Source organism: Haemaphysalis longicornis, unplaced genomic scaffold, assembly GCF_048455015.1.
Source record: "Haemaphysalis longicornis isolate Haplotype H1 unplaced genomic scaffold, Haemaphysalis longicornis Haplotype H1 scaffold_8, whole genome shotgun sequence".
Lineage (NCBI taxonomy): Eukaryota > Metazoa > Arthropoda > Arachnida > Ixodida > Ixodidae > Haemaphysalis > Haemaphysalis longicornis.
Window position 1 is genome coordinate 144,018,558 of NW_027526445.1, and position 10,873 is coordinate 144,029,430.

At 44.3% G+C, this 10,873-nt stretch overlaps 1 long non-coding RNA gene across 1 annotated transcript; it reads left to right on the forward strand.

Annotated features, from left to right (window-relative positions):
- Positions 1 to 272: 272 nt before the first annotated feature.
- Positions 273 to 10,638, forward strand: LOC144149796 (uncharacterized). Its single transcript, XR_013318365.1, has 4 exons — positions 273 to 393; positions 7,002 to 7,074; positions 9,528 to 9,578; positions 10,436 to 10,638. It is a non-coding gene; the product is annotated as an uncharacterized LOC144149796 (long non-coding RNA).
- Positions 10,639 to 10,873: the final 235 nt, after the last annotated feature.

Sequence of the window (10,873 nt, forward strand, 5' to 3'; positions counted from 1 at the left end):
GAAAAGGAAGGCATTAATTTTATCTTTCAAATACTGAAGGACTTGATTCTGCAACGAAGCCGTTTTTCCCGCAATGACAAAAATCATCACTCTTTAGAAAAAAAATACATGCTTCTTGTTTACGTAGACGATACTTACAAATATGAGTGCGTTGCAAGCTCGTACCTTGCCTTCATGAGTACGTGCGATTAAGGTATGAGGCGAAAACCGCTGCTCAGTAACCTCGTCGCATAAATGCGTTTTTCTGCCGACTTTGCGTCGCCTTCACGTTCCAAACGGGATGTTTTTTCGGCGGCGTCAGCCGGTAATCCTGCTATAAATGAAGGTCCCCGGGGCTTGCACTGATAGAGCCTGCAAGTTCAAAACTCTGCCGCATCTTCAGCTGCAAGTGACGTAAGTGAAAAGCAGATATTTTTTGAACAACCATTGGGCCAACAGGCATTACCAGTCTGTGCATGTTGAAAAGGTTGGAGTAGAAGATAAAGAATATTTTAGAATATTTAGGGGATATTGAGGGGAGTTGAAAGAATAGAAGATCTGTAGTTAGGTATCCGAGTGAAGGGTTCCTGGTTTAGCAGAACCGTGAATTGCTTTTCGGAGAAAATCTCACCGGTCCTCAAAAACTGGATTGGCCAGATCCATCTCCTTCGTTTCTAACAGGGTAATACGGTTTGTGTTGTTCCGCTGCGGCGATGTGGTCGTGCGCTGTCTGGTTGTGTGCAAAAGCTTGCAGGTTCATCCCCATAGCTCGGAGGCAGCGTTGGGGGATACTTAAGGGAATTTGGCTGGTTAGATCGGAGCCGGTGTCCCGCACACTCTCGTCTACTGTGGAATTGGTTAAGTTGCCTGCTTCCTTTCGGAACACCCTGCTTGACTGCTACAAGAACGCACAGCGCTGGAATGAGCACGTGGCTAAGGGCTGAAACTTGCAGCGGTTATGGGGAGAGGGGAAGTGATTTTTTGGAAATCAACCTTTTGTGAATGAGAGGGAAAGCGGAGGGGTGGGGACGGGGGAAGCTAAGCAGGAGGCCCATAAAATACTTTCGAAGCTACAAAAGTAAAGTTAAACGAAAAAAGTTACTTCAACTTCGCACTAGAGCACAGAATACTGTGCAAAAAGCGAAGCTTATTCTTGGCTCGGCAAAATGTATTCCTGGTTGCACTTAGAGACACGGACAAGTTTTGTGCGTGTCATGCTTTTAGACACTGCGAACTTTCTACGTGGCGACGTCGTAAGCCCCGGAAACAGCAACAGACACTAGGTGATTAGAGTATGCACAATCTGCCCATGCCAACCGGCTTTTGTGTGAAGCCTCAAGAGTGGTGGAAGGCCAGCAATTCGAGCGTTTGCTCACCAGTATTGAACTTGTACAGGATGCATCGTTAGGGTGGCGAGATCTGGCGTGTGGGGTGCTAATTAAGAAATTGATCAACGGTATCGGTAAATTTTTGTTTCTTTTGGAACCGTCAAAACTGCACCCCGTGTCGAAACAAGCTATAGAGGGAGCTTCCCCGCGGAGCGTTTTGAAACTATTTTTGATTGATTGATTGCTAGTGGTATTCCCTTTTAAACGGTGTGATTACGCATCACCTTACCAAGAAAAAGTAATATATCGATGTTTTATACCCTTCGTTTGATACTAGCGGTGCTCCGAGGGCAGGCACAAAATATTTGTTTTCTGTTACATATCCTGTACTAGGCATTATTCCCGTCTCTTCATTTCGACTACCAGCATTCGAATCTTCTTTTGTCGCCTCGACAGCCTTGAAGTACACAATCTCTGTTGTACTCTTAAATCCAAGGGCTTTTGGAGGCCGAATATTTCCCTCTCGAAATTTTGGATGCATGACCTCGCATTCTAACACTATGTGCGGCATAGTTTATGTGTCTTATCCGCAGACCACGCATACCCCATCACTTTGTGATAACTTCCCCACAAACTTTTGTTCGCAAACAACCTGCTCTAGACTCAAAAAGCAAAGCACCGCCCAGGAAATTATCGTAGAAAGTTTCTTTTGTGATGTCCAATTTCTCAGCCCTGTACATCTCTAACGACGTTTTAGCTTCCATTTTTTCTCGTCTTTTATTTGTTTCTATCTGCCTTGTTTTTCTTTTTGTTACCATGCCTATCTTTGACTCTCAAGTGTTCTTTCCGTATTTCATCGTTAGTCTTCTCGTTTTCCTTAACCACTAAGTGTCTACGCTTTTCATGTATAGAAATCTAAAAACTTTAGCTGCCCTCCTTCGTTGATACGTTGCTCTGAACCTCCCCTCAAAACATATTTTACTCTGAGCTTCTCAAAATTCAAAGGGCGCCTAGCGCATATTTAAATGCTCTGATTCCTCATTTGTTTTACGATGTGTTCCCAAGGCCAAATGGTCTACCGTTCTCTGGTTCACTTTAAAGCAAGAAAGGGTATGTGTTTGAAGAAGGGTACTGCATTCGCAAGTGTGAGGCCCGGAAACATTACTCCTTTCCACATTCCTCTCCCTACTTCATATATGTTATACCCCGCAATATCTACCCTTCATTATAGCGGCGTTTCGCTTTCGTTTATACTCAAGTTGCTCCTCGCGAGTTCTTAAGTAGTTGTCCCCTTCGGTTATCCACACCCCCAAATATTTATATTCCTTAACTCTGGGTAATTCGGCATGCTGAATCGACACTGAGTCAGTGCTGGTGTCATTGAAAACTATTATCCCCGATTTTTCAGTGATAAAACTTAACCCGAGGTCAGTGGCTTCCTGGCCACTAATATTTATGAGCCGCTGCCCATCGCCCTGGTTATCAGCTAAATGAAAAATGTCGTCTATGTATAATATTTATGGAATACGCTGTTTTACCACTTCGCCGTGCTACACGTGCGTTAAGTTCAACCCTAATTTACTTTCTTCCAGCTTCTTTCCTAACCGCACCATGTAAAGCATAAGCAGTATTGGGCTCAAAGGGCATCCCTGTTTTAGTCCTCGATGGTTGTTGACCTGCCGGGCGCATTTCTGCGCTTCCCATGTCAGCTGCTTTCTATTTTCTTTATAGATTGTTAAAAGAAACTTTATTAACTCTTCATCGAAGCCTTGGAGTTTCAGTACACTCCACAGCAGTTCTCTATTTACGTTGTCATAGGAACCCTTAATGTCCAACAACGTAATCTATAATGGTCTATTCTGAGCTTTCGGAATATCAATCCACTGTGTTATAACGAACAAATTATCATCCAAGCGCCTGTCTTGTCCTAATCCATTCTGCAGTTCCCCAATGCTTTCATTCTCTTCCAGTCATGCTTGAATTTCTGATTATATCGCCTGCGATACGAATCCATATCCCACTGACGTTACTGTGAGTAATCTGTATTAATCACTATTGGCGTTGTTGCGTCTGCCTTCATATATTAAATTGATCGTACTTTCTAGCCAATCCTCAGGCATTTTCTTGGGTTATATCAGCTTATCTATGCACCTCTTAAACGATGCGTTACTTTTTGGTCCAATCAGATTTTTCAGCTGCATTGGTATTCCATCCTGGCGCACTGATGGTGGGGGAAAAACGTTTGCGCTGCTTTTTTTTTTTCAATCAAGGCTGCTGAAATTTATTTCTTTTCGCGGTGTCTTTTGTGGCACTGTTGATCTCGGTGTAGGGTTTACTTCCTATATTTCCCCAAAATTCTCACTAATAACCCGAAAAATATGCGCCAACGCCTGCTCTCCTACTACATGTTTCCCCTCCGCGTCAATCAAGCATTTTTGATGGGTATCGTTGCTTACGCTTAGCGCTATATCATGGATCCAAAACTTCTTGGATGGGATTTTCTCTTTTTTCCGTATTTCGGCCACCTACCGTTCGCGTTTTTTGCTTGATCTTTGCTTGCACCATTTTCTGCACTTCCAGTTTTTTTTTCTCTCGGTAGCTATCCCATTTTTCCTTCACTACCCCCAATTCCATACCGGTTGTCTTTGCCTCTCTATGTAACCTTGACGCCTCTCTTATTTCCTTATTTCACTAGCTTTTCGGCTTTCTGTTCCCTTTCCATCGGTTTTTTTTGCTTGGCTTCATCCATTTTCTGCTTAATGAACCTGATAATTTCGTCGTAATCCCCAGTTTTGTCGGGTACTTGTAGATTTTGTCTACCATCATATCAGCGATGAGCTTTAACTGTTCAATATTCGAATTAGTTCCTTCGACTGTACATATTTCTAGATTTGTCTGGGTCTAAAAAGTGGTATGGAGCATTACGCACCCCCAATTAACGTGGCAGTTTGACTTGCTACCTGTGTCTTGTTTTTGCGTATCCATTCCTTAAAATTCCTTTTTGCGCGATTTCACAGGCGGCCACCATTGCAGCGAAAAACTTCGTCAAGCCGTTGGTTTTCCCCCGCAGAACCACAGCAATCCAGTTACCTTTCTTCGTTTGCGATTATTAGCCGGTTTTCCGGGCACAGATTTATCACAAGCGAAGCATTATGATCTATGTATCCATACAAATCTTCAATATGGCCATTCATATCTCCAAATAGGATTAATTTCACATGAATGTTTAAAGTTGTTTATATGTCTTCTAAAACAGTTTACTATTTCCTCATTTTCCTCCCTAACTGTGGTGCCCGTCCACAGATGCACAACTTCTAACCATGTATTTTCCCCCGCTATGGCGCCTTAAACCCATAGATGCTCTTCACAGCTTTCGTCCACTGTCTGCCAGTCGGTCCCTCGTTTAATACGCATGCCAACGCCGACCCCTATCCTCATTTCTGCGGTGATGTTGCATCCTTCACAGACGTGATTATCTATGACAGGTGGGGCTTCTAGGTCTCGGAGGTGAGTCTCGGCTAAGGCGTACACGTTTATTTCTTCCCGTTAAAGTTGGTTATGAATTTCCGCCCACTTATCAGGTTTCCTACCTCCCTGCTTACGTATGTAGCTGATTAGATAGATAGATAAATGTAACTTTATTATAATTGGCTGGATCAGAGGCCTATAAGGATGGCAGGGAGGAAAGGATGGGTAAAATTAGTTATGATGTAGGTGAATAAATATTTATTGCAATTGTTTTTCCGTTTAGCTTTCCACTTAAGGGGTTTATTAGGTTTTTATTTAATCGTCTTGTTTCCACTTAAATCGCCTTCGGTTGGCGATTTAAGTGAGTCAACTGTAAGTCAGTTAAGTCAGCTGTAGCCCAGTCTGTTGCACAGCGTAGAGTGTGTATACGTCCCTGGCTTATAATTTGTCGTATAGATTGCCTTCCTTAGCTTTGGGGGCCACATTAAAGAAGCCACCACCCTCCGACCTTTTTTCTTAGCCCGGGGATGAAGTGAAACCTGTCCCACTCAAAAGCTCTTACGTCCAATTTTGGCCTCTACCCTGTTTACGTCTATCAGTTCAAACCACAGTTCGCAGCCACACCTCTCGATTTCGCTGTTAGCGGCGAGCACTACCCGTTTGGTGTGAACGCCCTGATTGGTAACCTCCGGCACGGAGCAGACTGCAATGAGCACATTTGGAGTCGTTTCCAGCAGGTCTTTTAACCCTTTCGCTATCTGCTCCTTTATAGATTCATCTCTGCTGCTTCTAACTTTCCCTGAACGGCCCTGCGTTCGTCGCGTTCGTTACTTAGCTCTGCCTCTAGTCCTGCAAGCCACTTAGCAAAAGCCGCGTTATTCACTTGTCCACGTTTTAGGCGCGACATCAGTAAGCATAGACGACACTTATCAGACCCTCAGTCTGCCTTGTCGCCATCCCATTGAAACTCATCTGCATCTACTTGCTGCGGACAGCTACCACACTGTACTAGCTTTGTACGCATGTTCGTCATGTCGGCTTAAAATCCGAGACAGCGAGAAAGAATCGTGCAGGCAAATACTTAGCCTCGGGTGTCATCCGATTCGCTGTCGTTCCGCTTTCCTTCAATGCAGTACATGCCGTTGTAGGGCATAAAAAAAGCACTACCGCACAGGTGGGCTGCAGTGACTAACCTGTACCAGTTGTATCGCGCCCCCGACAGGTAGCGACACGAGTTCCCCCCGAGCGCCGCGAGGTAAAGCTACGGTGAAGTTGCGGTGCCGATGCAGGCGATGACCTAATCGCTCAGCGAGGTTTTCCTGTGCATGTTTGCTGGACCGACCATCGGATCAAACTGCCTCGCTATTAATAATATCTACAGTTTTGAGCTCCGGATATCCACCCAGGTAATGAAGCAATTCGTGTGAATAGGCTTTGGATTGATTTAGGCCAAGCAGATTAAAGTAATACGTACGTGGTGTAGTGTACAAAGCCGTATGTGAAAGTGACCTCAGTCAGAAAGCGGGCAGGACAATGCTATTACCAAACACAAAGCTGCCCATGGAACAGCATGCAAACTGATATAGCCATTGTTCAATGACGGATCGTCGCTTTATAGATATATAGATAGAAACTATTGTTCATGGGATGGTTTATAGGTGACGGTAGCCGTACGATTGAAGGTGACTGGTCCCAGAGGACAACATAGTCTAGAAACAAATAAAATGGTAATTTGGTGATGAATGCAGTGAAATGAAGGAGAGCACGGCGGCCTAGTACGTCCACACGCTGGCTAATGGTAGTGGTGTGAGCTATGGCCGGTGTGAAAACCTGTCTATATTAAAAAAGTAAGGTAATCCCAAATAGTATAATATAAATGCCACAGAGAATTACCATGTCTTTGGAAGAGCAATTTTATCTTAGCAAATCACTGAGAAATTCTTCGCAGTGTGGAGTGGAGGCCTAAAAAACTATAAAACACAAAAAATTGACGTTAGAGTTGTGCTTCTGTTTGTCGGATTGTATGGGTAATCACGACAAGTTTCGTTTTTGGCTGGTGAAATTCCGATGCATAAGAAACGGCCCTATAGAGGGCCTTAGCAGTTGCTGCTTAGGGTACGCGTACTTCACACAGATTCAGATGCTCGGCATGCACCGCGCAGACGCCCATGACCCCCAACGAATATTAGCGATTGCTGTATTGCCGTTTTTTCCTCTTGTTCGCAGTTTTCAGAATCAAGTCCACAATTCGTCAAGATGAGGCTTCTTCTGGTGTCTGTTGCCCTCGCTGTTCTTGCAGGTAAAAACTCTTTATTTTTTTTACCGGACGGATTATTCCTTGAACTTGCCGGATTTTGAGCCACCACGATCACTATTGTCTCCAAAGCTAATACAACTAAGGTTAAGCGGTAGTGCTTTTGTGAGTACTGTTTAGTAATAGTGTGTGTTCGCGCTGAGGTTTCTAAACCTAGAATCCCCGCATAAAAACTTGATATAGAGCAGTCATCTCCATAAAATACCTCTACCCACTCTGCTAAAGTATACTGAGACGACATAAGACTACCAAGTATTCAATAATAGCTGACTGAATTTGGAGATATCAGCCATAGCTTCCATTCAGGCTCTCTCCATGTCCATGCTACACAGACATGAAAATATACAGTCGCTGATCGTTTATTCAGACGCCGAAAATTCGGACACGCTTGTTTATTCGTACACCTTCGCGGCACGGCCGATTGTTCCATTGAAGTACATGTATATCCACCCCCGATAGTTCGGACGCTGCACAGTACGCCATTCCATTTTTTCGGAGTCCAGCTTCGGTGCTATTGGAATTGTTGCCGCCTAATATTAACAGTAAACCAAGGTGGTATCATGAACCTGGAGCTGCACTACCGATCGTGCCTTCTGAATCGGGTGGTGTAGTGTGTGGACAGGGATAAAAACTACGTTGCGGGTGTGCTGTCGGCTACCTGCATCCTGTCTGATACTTGGACGGCAATGAGGCAGGACGCGATCCGCAGCTGAGATGCCGCCTGCCGCAGTATCCGACATTTTTGATGACCTCCGGGCAGGCGGTGTCGATGTTGGAGCGGCTACATTTGAAGATTTCACCAATATCAATAGGTTCATCCTGCCGTGTGCCGAGTAGGATGACGACGAAATCCTACGCCGGGTTCTCGAACCGGCGCAGGTTGAGAGCGACTCTGATGGTGACGTGCCAGCAACGCGAGGTGCATCAAATACTGATCTTGCGGGATCCCTTACAGTGCTATTGTCTGGCTACGGTGACGGACAAACGCTCTTGGAAATGCAGGCGGACTTATTAGCTCGTAGGCGTGCGCGTGTACAGATGCGCTTACATACGTTTTTCCAGCCGTTGGGCCAATGAAGGTTTTTTTTTCAGTCAATCGTTTGTTTTGGGACTCCCGATTACTCGGACTTATCGGCGGTTCCCGTCGAGTCCAAAAAAGCGGTCTGCGACAGTATTTATTACGAATTTGATTGTTCTGTTTCAAAATACCCTACACCATAATTTCAGCAAATTTGAAGTACACAATTAGATACACGGATTGACTAGCTACACATCATATTTATTATAAAGACCGGAGAGGTGCATTCTTATGTTTTTATTTCTTCATGTCTTCTTTATTCTATATTGAACTGGGGACGGCAAACTACCTTTCTTAGCAATAAGCTGCCGCAAAGCCTTATAAGAAGGTGGGAGACAGGGGAATTCAACACCAAGGTACGCCGCAATATTCGCAAATTGCCTCGTCATTATAATCGAAAGTGTCGTGTATCTGTGGGCCTATTTCGCCGTTTACAAGTGGAAAGAGTTTTTACTGTCGTTCACATGATTTTTGCACTGAGTACCAGCAGGGGTTTGCTTCCTTTACAATAAACAGCCACAAAACCTAATAGGCCCATAAGCCGTTTTCTACGAGACTTGCCGACCGAGTGTGTGATGTCGAAGTGCAAAAGCCGCATCCAGACCGACTTGATGAGTAAAGAAAGATGAGGGGAATTGCCTTTGCTGGCATCTCGGAGGGGCAGGGGCAGGCACGCGCTTTAAGCGTAGGAGTGCTTGTTCCAAAAGCCCGGTTTTTGAAGGCATGATTTCGAAATTAGGATCGCGACTCCCTGCACAAACCTCATTCAAATTGGATGTCCCTACAAAGAAAATGCGGTTTTCTCTCTCAAAAGTTCAATGATCATTAAGGATATACAAAACTTCGCTGCACCGGAATTCGTCGTTATATAAAAAAACTGGCCTCAGATAGATAGCGTTGATTTCATAAGCGGTGATGTCTGCTGTCCATTTGTTCACTCGATCTCTACAGCTCGGGGATGATCCCCTTAAATAAAACATTACTAACACGCGTTGATAGTAAAATGCATGTACATAAACACCTGTGAATAATTTGCGTACATTAAAACATTTCTGCTGGCGAAGAGGACTGAGGTCTAAATGAAAGGACGACTCAAGACCCACAAGTTGTTATGTCGGTGACGTGCACCTGAACGAAGAAATGAATACAGTGCAGTAAAAGAAGGCGTTGCTGTTTTGTTATTATATTTCACTGTAATCAGACTTTGTGTTCAGACTTTGATTCTGTTTTGTGTTCTTGGTCAGCAATTGCTATTGCGCATACTTTGTTAGAACACCTTCGTTATGTAATAGTCCATTAGGGATAGTAAGACTAAATAAATCATGATAATGTCCCGATGATGGTACATTTGTGCATGCAGCGCATCTCCAAGGATCGAGTGGTCAGAATCCTCCAGGTGACAATTCGAAGAGTAAGTACACCATTTATGCGTTGTTGGGGCAGCACGGGGAGAGAAAACGGTGGTCACTAGTTAAAATGCAATAGCGATTTGTTGAAATTAGGACATGACAATCTGTTAGCTTGAATATACGTGTGGACTACGAACCTGTGCATTCATTCTTATGCTTGCGAGCAGAATATTTAAATCACTCTGAGATAACAGCGCCTAACAACACCTCAAGTGGTGCGGTAGATTTTTGCTGTTTAATAATGACGGCTAAACTAACCAACAATATAACTGCAGTGTAATGGCACTCTCATGCTAACATCAATGATGAAACGAGATGTCTTGCAAAGATTTGACAATACTTGGCAGACCAAGTACACGCCTTCTTTCCACATCCACTACTGAAATACTACATGGGAATTGAAAATTACTGCGCGTGAAGAAAGAATAGAGAATTCACCTTGCTTATTTTCTTTCACACGCTTCACCACATTGCCGGTGCCATGGCCTTAGCACAGTTGTGTTTTCTTTTCTTTGGGTGTGTTACGCGCTGGAGCTACATCTGGGACATGGGGCGCATCGTACTGGAGGGCCTTGGATAAATTTTAACCGCATGGTGATATTTAGGATGTTCCCAAATTTCACCACGGGGGCTTTCTTGTAATTTTCTGGAAGTTTTCGTGTCGGTAAGCTCCACAGTTGTGGCATCAAATCAGGAGGGCAAATAAAGCAAGCATAGGAATTTGCCGTGTGTACATACGTCGGTATTCTGCCTGGGACAGAGGACGCTTAAAATACGCTCGTGATTTGATTCCAATATCACTTACAGCCGACCCTCCTCCTAGATACGTATCATTCATTCCTTGGTTTTCTCTCTGCAGCTTTGGACCACGGTTGTCCTTCGAACCCAGACATGTGCAAGCAGTACTGCAGCCGCCATAGAACACGGTGGGTCATCTGCCGTGCATCCTTTGGGCGAATTTGCAATTGTTTTACTCAGCCTCCGCACAAATTTTGACGTGGATACCTTGTAGAAGGGGGCGTCACTCAATGAATAAACGTGGCGAGATGTCCTTATGAAAGACTTCTCATTCGTTTCACTTGCACATAAGTAATATACCTGGGGCACTGACTACGGCTTAATTATTCTAGCTAGTCTTGAATTTTAAAAGCTTCAGCATGTTTGAGGGAGTTTTCGGCACCGAGTACGCTACAACAGATTTCTTACGCACAAGGAGGGCAGCAAGCAATAAGTAGGACGCCCAAAAAAGCTACAACGCTATATGTGTAGTGTGTGAAAGAAGTCATGTGCGGCATAA